Consider the following 13885-nt stretch of genomic DNA (forward strand, 5'->3'; position numbering starts at 1 on the left):
CAGTCTGTGGCTTGTCTTTTCATTCCCTTAACAGTCGCTTTTGTGGAGCACAAGTCTTAGATCTTAATAAAGTCCAACTTAGCACTTTTTTGTTTCATGGATTGTTCTTTTGGTTGTATCTAAAAACTCATCACTATCTATTGATTCTTACAACAATTCTCTGATACTATTACCTCCATTTTGCAGCTCATAACACCAAAACTCAAAGATAAACTTGACCAAGCTCAGATGGGCAAAACTACTGGATTTGGGACTGATATATTCCAATGCTCATTCCACTATGCAATGTTGTAAGGCTATCTAACTCTATTCTTGCCTTTTTGTTTTCTTTGCCTTTCTTTTCTTTTTCTTTGAAGTTTTTTTTTTTGAGAGAGAGAGAGACAAAGAGAGAGAGAGAGAGCAAGCACAGGGGAGGAGGGACAGAGGGAGAGAGACAAAAAAAGAATCCCAAGCAGGTTCTGAGAGGAGCTCAATCCCACACTGTGAGATCATAACCTGAGCCAAAATCAAGAGTCAGTTGCTTAACCAACTGAATCATCCAGGAGCCCCTGAAGGATTTTTTGTGTTTTGCTTTTCGCTTTTTTTTACCTAGGGTGAACATGGTTTGCCAGAAGACATGGCAACTTCCAGAGAAAAAGCGATTGATGAAGCTAGTCCAAAGGTTATCACAATGGCTTTGTTAGAAATATGCTCCACAGTAGCAGTGTCAAGTGTTGTGGAAGCTAAGGGCCCATTTTTCCAGAAACAGACACATTTTGTATACAATTTTAGGCATTCTGAATGCCATACCTGCTTTACGACATAGGTATAATTAGTTTAGCATCTAGTCATCTGCAAGAAATGTAAAACAATATAAAGAAATAATATCTATTAAAGCACTAGCATAGTTACTGTGAATAGTAGGCATACAATTAATTCTCATTTAATCTGAAATCTGATTAATTTGGTTAACAGTACTCTATGCCTTCAAATAGGGAATCCACACCCATTTTGTTTAATATAATCTATTACAAGAGTTTGCCACAGGGTGTCACTANGTGTGGTAAGAAGGGAGTGGGGAAGGGCATTACTTTTCTATTCTAATAGATTTAAAAATTTTTAATATTAACATAATTCATTGCATTTGAATGCCATTTTTAAGATATTTGGGTTCAGAAACTTTTACTCCAACCCAGAGGGTCCAGGGGGAGCCTCAATCATTCATTTACTCATTCATCCAAAATTTACTGAGTACCTGCTATGTGATATGCATCATCTAAGCCATAGTATGCCAGGAAGTTTGAGTACATCTGGTCACTTTCACAATAGCTCTGGGTGATAAGACACCTGCTTAGGGTAGCAATAGGTTAGGGGTTTGGTTCAGGATACCTATAGAACACTTGGTCACCCCAAACCACCTTTCATAGTTACTTGAACTGAAAAATGTCATAATAGTTCTTCATCCCATAGTGCTGCCTGTGGTAATATCCATCCATCACTGCTAAAATGAGCAGCAAACAGTCACCCGTAAAATCTCCACCCAGCGCATGTTTTCCTCCCTCTGGGCACCGCTGATGGCACAAGAGACAAAGACAACGTTTACATGAACAGTCTTGTTTTAGAACAGCATTTTTGAGATATTCACATACTGTAAAATTCACCCCTTTAAAGTATACAAATAGTAAATTTTAGCATATTCAGAGAGTTGTGCAATCATCACCATTATCTAACTCCACATTTTTGTTACCCCAAAAGAAAACCACACACCTACCTGCCTCCACCCCCACCCTTTCCCCAGCCTCTGGCAACCACTCATCTACTTTCTGTCTTGGTGGATTTGTTTATACTGGAAACTTCATATAAATGGACTCATAATACATGAACTGTTTGTAAATGGCAAAATAAAGCAATTCTTTCATCTCTACTCCAACTACCGTAGTTTGAGTAGATTCCTGTTTCCAGTAAAGTGCTTTTAGAGTAGTGCCCAATATGTAATATACATCATGAAAGCCTTTGGGGGAATTTTTTAGCTAAACAATACATCCAAATTAAAGTGAAGTTGGTTTCATCAGGACAAAAGTGGCTGAAACTAAGTCATCTTCTTAAATCATTATTTTTTCACTATGGTATGAGAACATGGTCTGTTTGTGCACGAAATTTATATTTATTATCCTATATTCTGAAGTAGGAGACCAAAAAAAACTGACTATAAGGCTCTGCTATGTCTCTTAATTAATCATTAATAAATACGCGAATCCTCCAATCAGGCCCATAGCATAGAATGAGCTGGCAAGAACCTCCTTGGTGGTGAAGAATAATATCCACAGAGAGAAAACCGTGCTTAGCATTGTGTTAGCCATTTTCCTCCCACAGATTCTGTGAGAAAAATAGTGTAAGAATGAAGAATGAGACTCAGCAAGATTCAGTAACTGACCCAAGGGAGGTTATGTGCCTGATATGTGGAAGTGTTTAGTAATGGATAAAAGTACAGAATCAGGAACCACGCTTTCTGGGTTCAAATCTTGAATTCTATAGTACACTACCTGTGTGACCTTCAGCAAGTTCCTTTACCTCTCTGTGCTTCAGGTGGCTTCTGTAAGGAAGGGATACTAATAATATTTACCTTATGGAGAGGCTGGACAGTTCAAATAAGTGCCTAAAGCACTTAGAACAGTGTCTGGCATATGAAACGCCCTATAAAAGTATCAACTATTGCTATTATTAGAATCCAGATTTGCCTGGATTTCAAGTTCTTGACTTGAAAAACCATGCCTCTCCATGCTTACCCATGCTTATATTTTTGTAGTGTTAGGAGGTCTGTGGCCTGAGCTGAACTGACAGTGCTGCAGAATGTGGCCTCTCTGTCCACATGCAAGCACAGTACAGTGAGCACATCGGTGGTGCCATCCTGCTCACACCCCAGACAATGTCTGCTGCATCTTATTTGCCCACCTACTCTACACAGATACCACAGCTCTGGCTTGCATTGTAATACCATACATTATAAGAATGCAGGAGAAAGGTGTGAGAGCGGGTGCCTCTTTTACAACGCTGTAGAAGCAGGATAATAAAATTTCAGTGTCACTTTCAAGAAAAAGAGAAGCAAAACCAGGCCAGTGAAGTGATAACAGGAACTAATGACCAGGAAGATATTTTCCTGCCCACATCCCAAAGCAAAAGGACAATTAAGATGATTTATGACAACAGTGGGCTACCATTACTGGCTTTGACAGCAATTGTCTTTATTTTAAGAGGACTAGGTCCTTCAGTTCTACAAGTCTGCTTAGGTTTCCGGGAGAAGGAAGGCACTCAAAAGAAAAATAAAGCTATTCCCTAAAACATAAAGAGGGCAGACTTGAAATTTAATTTTTTTAAGTTTATTAATTTATTTTTGAGAGAGACAGAGACAGCATGAGTGGGGGAGGGACAGAGAGAAGGAGAGAGAGAATCCCAAGCAGGCTCCACACTAACACGGAGCCTGATACAGGGCTCAAACCCATGAACTGTGAGATCATGACCTGAGCCAAAACCAAGAATTAGACACTTAACTGACTGAGCCACCCAGATGCCCCTTAATTTTTTTTTATTAAGTAATCTCTATGCCTAGTGTGGGGCTTGAACTCAAGAGTCATGCTCTACCAACTGAGCTAGCCAGGCACCCTGAATTTTAAGTTTTCTTAATAAAATATATTATCTCTTTATCTGTATAACTATCTGCTTACCTCTTTGGAATCATTCTAGAGAACAATTAATAGTAAGTAAGTAAGTACGTAAATAAATAAATAAATAAATAAATAAATAAATAAATCCCAGCTGTTTGAAACCTTGTTTCTGCTGTGGGGTGGATCATCTAAGTAGAAACTCATTAACAATCCAATATCTACAATCAGGAGGACCATATGAAACCTGTATGAGTATTCTGTACATGCCTAGTGCATCTCTCTTTACTGAAGGAATTCTCAAACTCAATTATACATTGTAATCACATGAAGTCGCATGAGCTATACCCACAGAGATTCTGATTACATTGGTCCAGGGTATAGCCTGGGCATCAGGCATTTCTAAGGTTCCCATGTTATGAGTCACCGTGTTTTAGAACCAGTGCTTGGTTGGTAGTCACATGTCCTGTGGTCCTGTGTCAGTTTCAGCTGTTCTAGAGGATGGCTACCTATATTTTCTTGTCTCCCTAGAGATTCCTCCACTAACAAATAGATTTTAAGTTTTTATATGCTCCATGATCTACATATTATCTCAGAGCATCCCAACCCAAGCCTTTAGGACAGGGCTCCAAAGTGGGCATGAATTAGTGAGAATTCTTACAATCTGAATTAAAATGAACCTGATACTTACTCAAGCCCAGAGATGAGCAAAAGGAAGAGGGTGACTATAAACTACTACAATCTTAGTTCTGGTAATGAGTATAAATTATTTAAAAATCATATTCATATGTTCAATTCTGTTGTTTTCTCCTTTAATACTCTAAGCTAGAATTATATTACTTAGCACAGGGTCATATATAAATATGTAGCAAGATAAAAATTTGTCATTTAACTACACAGCAATGTGTTTCCTTTCTCGCTGTCATAGAAAGATGGAAATCAAATAGAAACTATGAAGCAAAACCAGACTATCTCATGATTGAGCCAATTAGAATGAATATGGAATCGTTTCCACTCCATAACGGACATTTATAAAGCATCAGTCAAATGGCTGGCACTGTGCTAAGTGCTCGGGATTCAAAAATGACCCTTCTGAGGCTAACCATCTAGTGAGGAAACAGATAATTTCAATATATTGTAGTCAGTGCTCACCTAGAAAGGAAGAACAGAGAAGGAGCCTAAACTCTGAGGAATAAGGGTGGGGGTAGGGAAGCTTCTAGGTGGAGGTGATGATTTTTAAAGACATGTGCTATCCAAAAAAATAAATAACTAATTAAAAAAATAGTGGGTAGGGCCTCATTTAATCATATTCTAGCATCCTTGGGGTGCCTGGTAGTTCAGTTGGTTGAGCATCTGACTTCAGCTCAAGTCATGATGAGGTTTGTGAGTTTTGAGCCCTGCCTCTGGCTCACTGCTGTCAGCATGGGCCTGCTTCATTTTTTTTTTCTTTAATGTTTATTTATTTGAGAGAGAGAGCATGAGTGGGGTAGGAACAGAGAGACAGGGAGAGAGAAAGAATCCCAAGCAGGCTCCACACTGTCGGCGCAGAGCCTAATGCTGGGCTCAAACTCACAGACTATGAGATCATGACCTGAGCCAAAGTCGGACACTCAACCGACGGAGCCACTCAGTCGTCCCAAGGAGAACATGTTTTTTTTTAATTAATTAATTTATTTTTAGAGAGACAGAGACAGTGAAAGTGGGGGAGGGAGGGAAAGAGAAGGAGGCAGAGAATCCCAAGCAGGCTCCATGCTGATAGTGCAGAGCCTGATGTGGGGCTCGAACCCATGAAACTGTGAAATCATGACCTGAGCCGAAACTGAGAGTCAGATGCTTAACTGACTGAGTCACTCAGGTGCCCCAGGAGAACATGTTTTCATTATTTTTTTAAGATATGTGTTTTTTTAGTTTATTTATTTATTTTGAAGGGGTAGGGGCAGAGAGAGAGGGAGAGAGAGAGAATCCCAATCAGGCTTGGCACTGCCAGCACAGCCCAATGTAAGGCTTGAACCCATGATCCATGAGATCACAACCTGACTCGAAATCAAGAGTAAGATGCCTGGGGCACTTGGGTGCCTCAGTTAGTTGAGAATCTGACTTGGGCTCAGGTCATATCACAGTTGGTGGGTTCCGTTTTTGGGTTTAAGCCCCTCATCAGGCTCTGTTCTGACGGCTCAGAGCCTGGAGCTTGCTTCAATTTCTGTGTCTCCCTCTCTCTCAGCCCTCCCCCACTCTTGTGCTCACTCATGCTCTCTCTCTCTCAAAAATAAATAAACATTAAGTAAAAATTCTAAACTGTATAGTCTATTTGGCACACATTGACTTTTGGACACTCATTATTTATTATCAACCCTAGTCCTAAAAGTAAGTGGGAAAATTCAAGACCAGCTTCTTATAGAGCCCAAATCACACAAAATGTGTGATAAAATTTTAGGAAGTATTGCTGTAGCATTTCTTAATGTTTTAATTTAAAATGAATTTATTACATTTAATTGTTAAATTTATTTACTTATATACGTGTGTGTGTGTGTGTGTGTGTGTGTGTGTGTGTGTAGGGTAAAATCAGCCTCTAAGTGACCAAAGTCACAGTAAAGCTACCTCTATCGGAGTAAGTAAAATTAGGTGCAATGTTTAGGAATTATAAATTTTGCCTATATTTTTCATCCTTCCTATCCACTTTTTCTTCTGTTCTATTTCCATCTTACTTAAGATAATCTTTTAGTTGTCCCCTAACCCTAAAATGATGGTAAGGATATATAACATATAGCAATGCTCAATAATTTTAAGACTATCCCTTTAATTTTTTAAATTATAGCAACTCATTTTTGTAGAAGCTTATTTTGAACTTAATTTATAAAATTTCTGCTAATTTAAATTTTAATATTAACATTGCTCAATGGCACGATGAAATAACTACTCTAGCCACTATATTTAAAGCTCCTAATTGTGAATTCAATTGCTGTCTGAAATACATTCTCTCTTTTTTTTAATGTTTATTTATTTTTGAGAGCAAGGGAGAGAGAGAGAGTGGTGGAGGAGTAGAGAGAGGGGGAGACACAATTCAAAGCAGGCTGCAGGCTCTGAGTTGTCAGCACAGAGCACAATGCGGGGCTTGAACTCAAACTCACAAACCGTGAGATCATGACCTGAGCTAAAGTTGGATGCTTGACTGAGCCACTCAGGCGTCCCTGAAATACATTCTTATATGTGGATTCAGTTACAAATGTGGTTTTAAAAAACAATGAAAAAGGGTCACTTTTTTTTTTACCTAAGATAAATTTGTACACTTGTAGCTCAAAAATATATGTATATATAATCATTTGGTGATCTAAAAACTAAACATGGCCTGAGGTGATCAAATGATAAAATTTCTTTTTAAAAATTCTTTTATAATAGAGATTATAATTAATCTAATTAAAGAAACATGTGGGGTTTTTTTAATGTTTTATTTTTTTGAGAAAGAGAGAGCGTGAGCAGGGGAGGGTCAGAGAGAGAGGGAGACACAGAATCAGAAGCAGGCTCCAGGCTCTGAGCTAGCTGTCAGCACAGAGCCCGATGTGGGGCTCGAACCCACAAACCATGAGATCATGACCTGAGCCGGAGTCGGACGCTTAACCGACTGAGCTACCCAGGTGCCCCAACATGTGGTATTTTTTGACAAAACTTGCAGATTCATTTTTTCACTTTTCATTTTTTCACTTTCATCCAAACTGCTAAAATCATATAGATCACTAGTTTCTTGGGTCCAGTCCTTGAGAGAGAAAACTTTTCTAAACTAGTCCCACTTTTATTCTGGGAACCTGGTTGTTTCTAGGACTTTTGATCAGAAACGGACAACATCGAGAGTCAAAACATCACTGGTATTGTCTGTCATAGGTGTCTGGTGTGGCTGGTGAGGTCCATATAGAGTTCCAAGCTCTTACCCACTGTCGTCTCCACTGAGCTTAGATGGTACCGCACACACTGCTCACCATCCACCTGACTCTCATTTCATCAGAAGGCTGACATTAAAAACCAGTGACTCAGTGAGAGAGGAATGAGTAAGAAGCCAGAAGCATAAATAGAATCCTATTATGTTTGCTCCTCTTTCACATATGCTTTTAGAGAGAGTGAGTGAGTGAGTGAGTGAGTGAGTGAGTGAAAAAGCATTTGAATTTGAGCAAGAAAATAAATAACTATAGCATTGGACTATACCCAAAGAATAAGGTAAATATTTATGAGTTCATACTGACATAAATAAATGATTGAATAAATAAATACATGGAAGAAAAGGGAAAATCTTTCTTACCGAATTCCAAATAATAAACGTAGGTATTTGTCCCTCTAGGATATGGAGCCTAATTCTCTTCCTCTTAAGTATGGGCTGGACTTAGTGACTTATTTCCAAACAACAGAGTATGGAAAGAGAAAACAGTAACTTGCCTGTAGAGAAACCTAGTGCAGACACCACCTTAATCAAGTGATCAAGGTTGGCATTATCAGTAGTAAGTCTCGTTGATATTATCTACTCCTGATTATTTGACATGTATATCACAGAATTATATAAATATATAAATAAATTTAATTTTAAAAATATGTAAAAATCCCCTTTAATTCTTTACGCACTTGCCTCAGTTTAGTTGTGTGTGTGTGTGTGTGTGTGTGTGTGTGTATCTGCACCTGGGTGGCTCAGTCAGTTAAGTTCCAAATCTTGATTTCAGCTCAGGTCATGATCTCACGGTACTTGAGACTGAGCCCTGCGTCAGGCTCTGCGTTGACAGTGTGGAGCCTGCTTGGGATTCTCTCTCTCTCTCTCTCTCTCTGCCTCTCCCTCTTTTTTTCTCTCTCTCAAAATAAACAAATGTCAAAAAAAAAAAATGAGGTTGGCTGAAACGTCCACTCCATATTCTATACAATATCCAATAATGTCCCCAAGATGTCTGTGATATCTCAGAGGGTTTATCTTCTCATGATTACCTGGGTAACCTTTGACTTCTTCTGAATTAACTGGCTAATATTATGGATGGCCCCTTCTTCACAAATCCCTTAGCCATGGAATTTGGCATCGCTTTCTGACTCTACTGAGGGAGAAATACTCACGCAAAGCCTTTGTGTTGTAAAGTTTTGTGAGATGAATAGGGTTTACATCACAGTTCTACAGATAACTTAAAATCCAGAGGTAAATGTCCATGCCATTCAGATGACCTTCTGCTATTATGTTGAAATTGCAATTTCTACTTCAGCCTCTCTCCAGGTTTCTCCCTTCTATTCTGCTTCTATTCTCCCCCTCCCCTCACAATGTATCCTAAAAGTATGTAAGCTGACAGCCTTCTGGAAAGTATTTTTATACTGTTTACTTTATTAGTACAGATAATATTATAGCTTACAAAATAGATTTTTCAACTTTAGTAGTTATGTTACAATCAGCAGATAATAGAAATTCTAAGAAAGAGGCAATAACATTTTTCTTCTATCACCTCTTTAATCTTTAAAATTAACCTCATGGTTAATGTACTGTAAATAGCTCCAACGTCATCAGATTGTCTTTGTGTTTTGGATTTCCATGAAAGAACAGTAACGATTAAACCCATTCCATTCATAATGTTTATCCTTAACACTGTGAGGAATTGCTATTTTATCAGCCCACTGAGCATTGAAGCTCAATTTGAATGTAAAAATCATATTGTAAAATAAAATAATAACCTTCTAAATGTGTTACTATGTACTATTAATGGCATGCTATTAAAAAAAACTGGGCAACACAGTAAATCTACTTGGAGGTGTGAGTTTAAAATGTTTATAAAATGTTTTATAAAAATGATTAATAATGAAGTACAAATAGTTGCAGACATTTTCCTTGTTCTTTTTTAGACAGAAGATACACAGGAGTTATGATGTATATCAACTTAGATCAAGGCCATGCAATGTGTGTAATACAATTGCACAATAGTATGGATATAAATGACTATATTTAGCTTTGGTAAGGTGGCTGCCACAGAAATGTCTATCATTTTGGCAACAATGGTCAATATATAGTGGCTTGCCCTGTATTTAGTGGAGGTCGTGGTAATATAAATATTAATTTTGGAGTATAATTTGACATCTGATACATTTAGATTGGGGAGGATCCTGTCTCCAGGTGGGGACTAACAGAAAGAAAAGCACAGGTACATAGTGGGAATCAGTTCAATAGTTCAGAATTCCTGGCCATTGGTAAATAGTGAGATACAATGCTAGAAATCTGGAGTAATCTGGTTTGATAATGATAATGATAAAGAGACTTCATTCTTTTACAGCTTAGGGAAAACACATTGAAGTATGATGAATGGAACTAGGGTGATTTACTTCGGAGTCATTGGTTTCAGATTTGACCAGATTGGAGGTCAATGAAGCTGTTTACATTGGGAAGAGAAGAGGCCTAATACCTCCTATTACTAGCAGCATCAAAACAGAGCGGCTGTAGCTATTACCAAGAAAACTACATAGGAAGACATGAGGTGAGGAGTTCTCTCTTCCCTACCCTACCATTTGCTGTCCTCATTAAGGCTGAGATTTGCCTCCTGTGCATAATCCACTGCCAAACTTTTACACTAAACTCAATCTACCTGATCAAGAAATACATCTACATTGGATGCGGTACCTTAAACAATTGAACAAGTTTTTAAGCATGGCACACTGTTCTTAACAGCATATATTAATTGCTGATGAATATTCACAAATTGAGAATTTTTGTGTTTAACCCAGTTGCTAAGCAGTACATTCCTTTTCAGTGATATAAGAAAACGTCATTTCTTTTTTTTTTTTAATATTTTTTATTTATTTCTAGGAGAGAGAGAGAGACAGCGTGAGCAGGGGAGGGTCAGAGAGAGAGGGAGACACAGACTCTGAAACAGGCTCCAGGCTCTGAGCTGGCAGTCAGCACAGAGCCCGACACGGGGCTCGAACCCACGAACCACGAGATCATGACCTAAGTGAAAGCCGGACGCTTAACCGACTAAGCCACCCAGGCGCCCCAGAAAACGTCATTTCTTAATGCATCTTTTAAGATGTCTAGGAATACATCTCATAGAAGAGCTTCTAAATAAATCATAATGTTTCATTTTATTTTGCCTAAGCTTAAAATCTTTAAATGGATTCCACAACTTCTTTATAGTAAGAAAATCTTTGTTCAGCAAAAGAACAAAGGATTCCATAAATTTAACTTTTTCAGTATACAGATTAATTCAAAATAAAAAATTTTATCGTAATATTAAAACCTCTAGTAGCTCTTTTACATTTTAAAACAGCTTGTAGGGGTGCCTGGGTGGCTCAGTTGGTTATGACTCTTGATTTCAGCTTAGGTCATGATCTCATGGTTGTGGGATTGAGCCTCATGTCAGGCTCCACACTAAGAGCATGGAGCCTGCTTGGAATTCACTTTCTCTGTCTCTCTCTATCTCTCTGCCCCTCCTCTGCTCACATGTGCTCTCCCTCTCTCTCTCAAATATTAAGCATTAATTAATTAATTAATGTATAAAAACAGCCTGTAATAAAGGCTACTCAGGAACTTGTGACATGTATATAATGATTGTCTTCACATAGAAGTTAAGGCATAGATCAGAGTTAAGAAGCAGATCAAACACTTGGAAAAGCACAATATAATAACTTCTTTCTCTAAAGTCTTTTTGCTTAGTAGCCATTCTCTAGTAGTTGGATTTGGAAAGTTGTTTCTAAGTGCAATAATTTTAAGATAGAAATAGATTTCAATCAATATTGACTGACATCCAATTGAAAAGAGTAAAATATTTGCACTAATGCATATTTTATGTTATATAAATTCTAGATTTTTAGATTTTTAAATATTAAGGTTATAAGCCTGGGTGGCTCAGTTGGTTAAGCATTGTACTCTTGATCTTGGTCCTGATCAGGTACAAGTTCAGGTAGAACTCAGTTCGTGAGTTCGAGCGTCACACGGGGCTCTGTGCTGACAGTGCAGAGTCTGCTTGGCATTCTCTCTCTCTCTCTCACTCTCTCTCTCTCTCTCCCTCTCTCTCTCTCTGCCCCTAGTCTACTCATGCACTCTCTCTCTCAAAACAAATATAAAAAATTTTTAATAAATAAGTATTAAGGTTATAAAATATACTTTGGCTTACTGCATGTCTTCCTAGTAAGATATATCTTCTTGGCAGAAAGAATACCAACCACTGGGTATCCAACATATTATGAACAATAAAAAGTAGAAGCTGACACCTTGAAGGAAAGATTATCATTACCCATGAACTCTGAACATTAATAAAAGTGATCAATTTAAAAAAGGAGATGAGTGGAGTAGAGACAGGAAGCAATGACTCAGTGACATAAAGGTAACGGCTAATTTTACTCCTGTTTTGACTTTACTCTCCTTCTTTGCTACCCAAGCTACACATTGTCTTGCACTAGGCTCTAAGATCATCATACATTTCCCCCTCAAGCCCTTAACTTTGCTTTTGGATATAAATATCAACAGGTATTCTTTTTTCAAAGAAGTATAGCTGACAGACAACATTATATTAAAATAGATGTTCTTGGGGCGCCTGGGTGGCTCAGTAGGTTAAGTGTCCTACTTCGACTCAGGTCATGATCTCACGGTTCATGGGTTCAAGCCCTGCATTGGGCTCTGTGCTGACAGGCAGCTCAGACCCTGGAGCATGCTTCGGATTCTGTGTCTCCCTCTATCTCTGACCCTCCCTGCTCACGCTGTCTATCTCTCTCAGAAATAAATAAAACATTAAAAATAAATAAATAAATAAATAAATAAATAAATAAAATAAATGTTCTTGAAAGACGTGAGCAGGCAAGAGTAATTCAACAAATGGTGCTACAACATAATATCCATATACAAAATAAAGGAAACTTATGGGGAACTTTTCCTCACACTAGATATAAAAATTAACCTAAACCAGATCATAAACTTATATGAAAATCCAAAACTATAAGACTTCTAGAAGAAAACAGAAAAAAATCTTTGTGATCTTGGGCTGGGAAAGATTTCTCAGAGAGGACATAAAAAACATAAAATAGAAAAGAAAAAAGTGATAAACTTCATTAACATTAAAAACTAAAACCTTTTGTTTTTTGAAAGGTAAACATTAAGAAATGAAAAGACAAGCCAGAGACTGAGAGAAAATGTTCACAACATACTTATGTAACAAAGGACTTTACTCTTACAAATTCAATGATAAGAAAACAAACAATCACATTAAAAAGATGTGAAATGACAGTCACTTTACAAAAATATTTACAAGTGGCCGGTAAGCACGTGAAATGATGCTCAATACCATTAGTCATCAGAGAAATACAAGTTAAACCCACAATAAGATGCTATATACCCGGGGTGCCGGGGTGGCTCAGTCGGTTAACCCTCCCACTTTGGCTCAGGTCATGATCTCACAGTCTGTGGGTTAGAGCCCCATGTCGGGCTCTGTGCTGACAGCTAGCTCAGAGCCTGGAGCCTGCTTCAGATTCTGTATCTCCCTCTCTCTCTGACTCTCCCCTACTCATGCTGTCTCTCTCTCTCTCTCTCAAAAATAAGTAAAACATCAAAAAGAAAATTTAAAAAATAAGATGCTATGTACCCACTAGAATGGCTAAAGTTTAAAAGATAGACAAGTAATGGAGATACATTGTTGGTGGGAATGTAAAGTGATTTAACTGTTCTGGAAAATAGTTGGTAGGTTTCTTTTTTAAGTTAAACATACAACTATCATATAACCCAGAAAAATCCACTACTAGGTATATTTGCCCAAAAGAAATGAAAACTTACATCCACAAAAAAGGCATGTGCATAAAAGTTCTTGGTAATTTTATTTTATGACAAAAACTGAAAATGACCCACATGTCCAAAGGCAAAACAAAGCACAACATATTTAAAAAATGTGATATAAGACAGCAATAGAAAGGAATGAGCTATTAACACATGTAGCAGTATGGATGAACCTCAAAACATTATGCCAAATACTGGGAGTTGCATGGGATAAATCACTAAATTCTACACCTGAAACTAATATAACACTGTATATTAACTGGAATTTAAATAAAAACTTGAAAAAGAAAAAAACTTTATGCCAAATAGAAGAAACCAGATACAAAAAAAGTGCATATAGTACTTTTATATAGTGCATATAATTTATTATACCATTTATATAAAATCCTAGAACATTTAAAATTATTGTACAGTATGGCAAATTTTATAATTATTTTACCACAATAAAATAATGTAAAAGAAAACAATCTACAGTAATAGAAAGCAA

The sequence above is a fragment of the Crocuta crocuta genome, unplaced genomic scaffold, assembly GCF_008692635.1.
Source record: "Crocuta crocuta isolate KB4526 unplaced genomic scaffold, BGI_CrCroc_1.0 scaffold219, whole genome shotgun sequence".
NCBI classification, from domain to species: domain Eukaryota; kingdom Metazoa; phylum Chordata; class Mammalia; order Carnivora; family Hyaenidae; genus Crocuta; species Crocuta crocuta.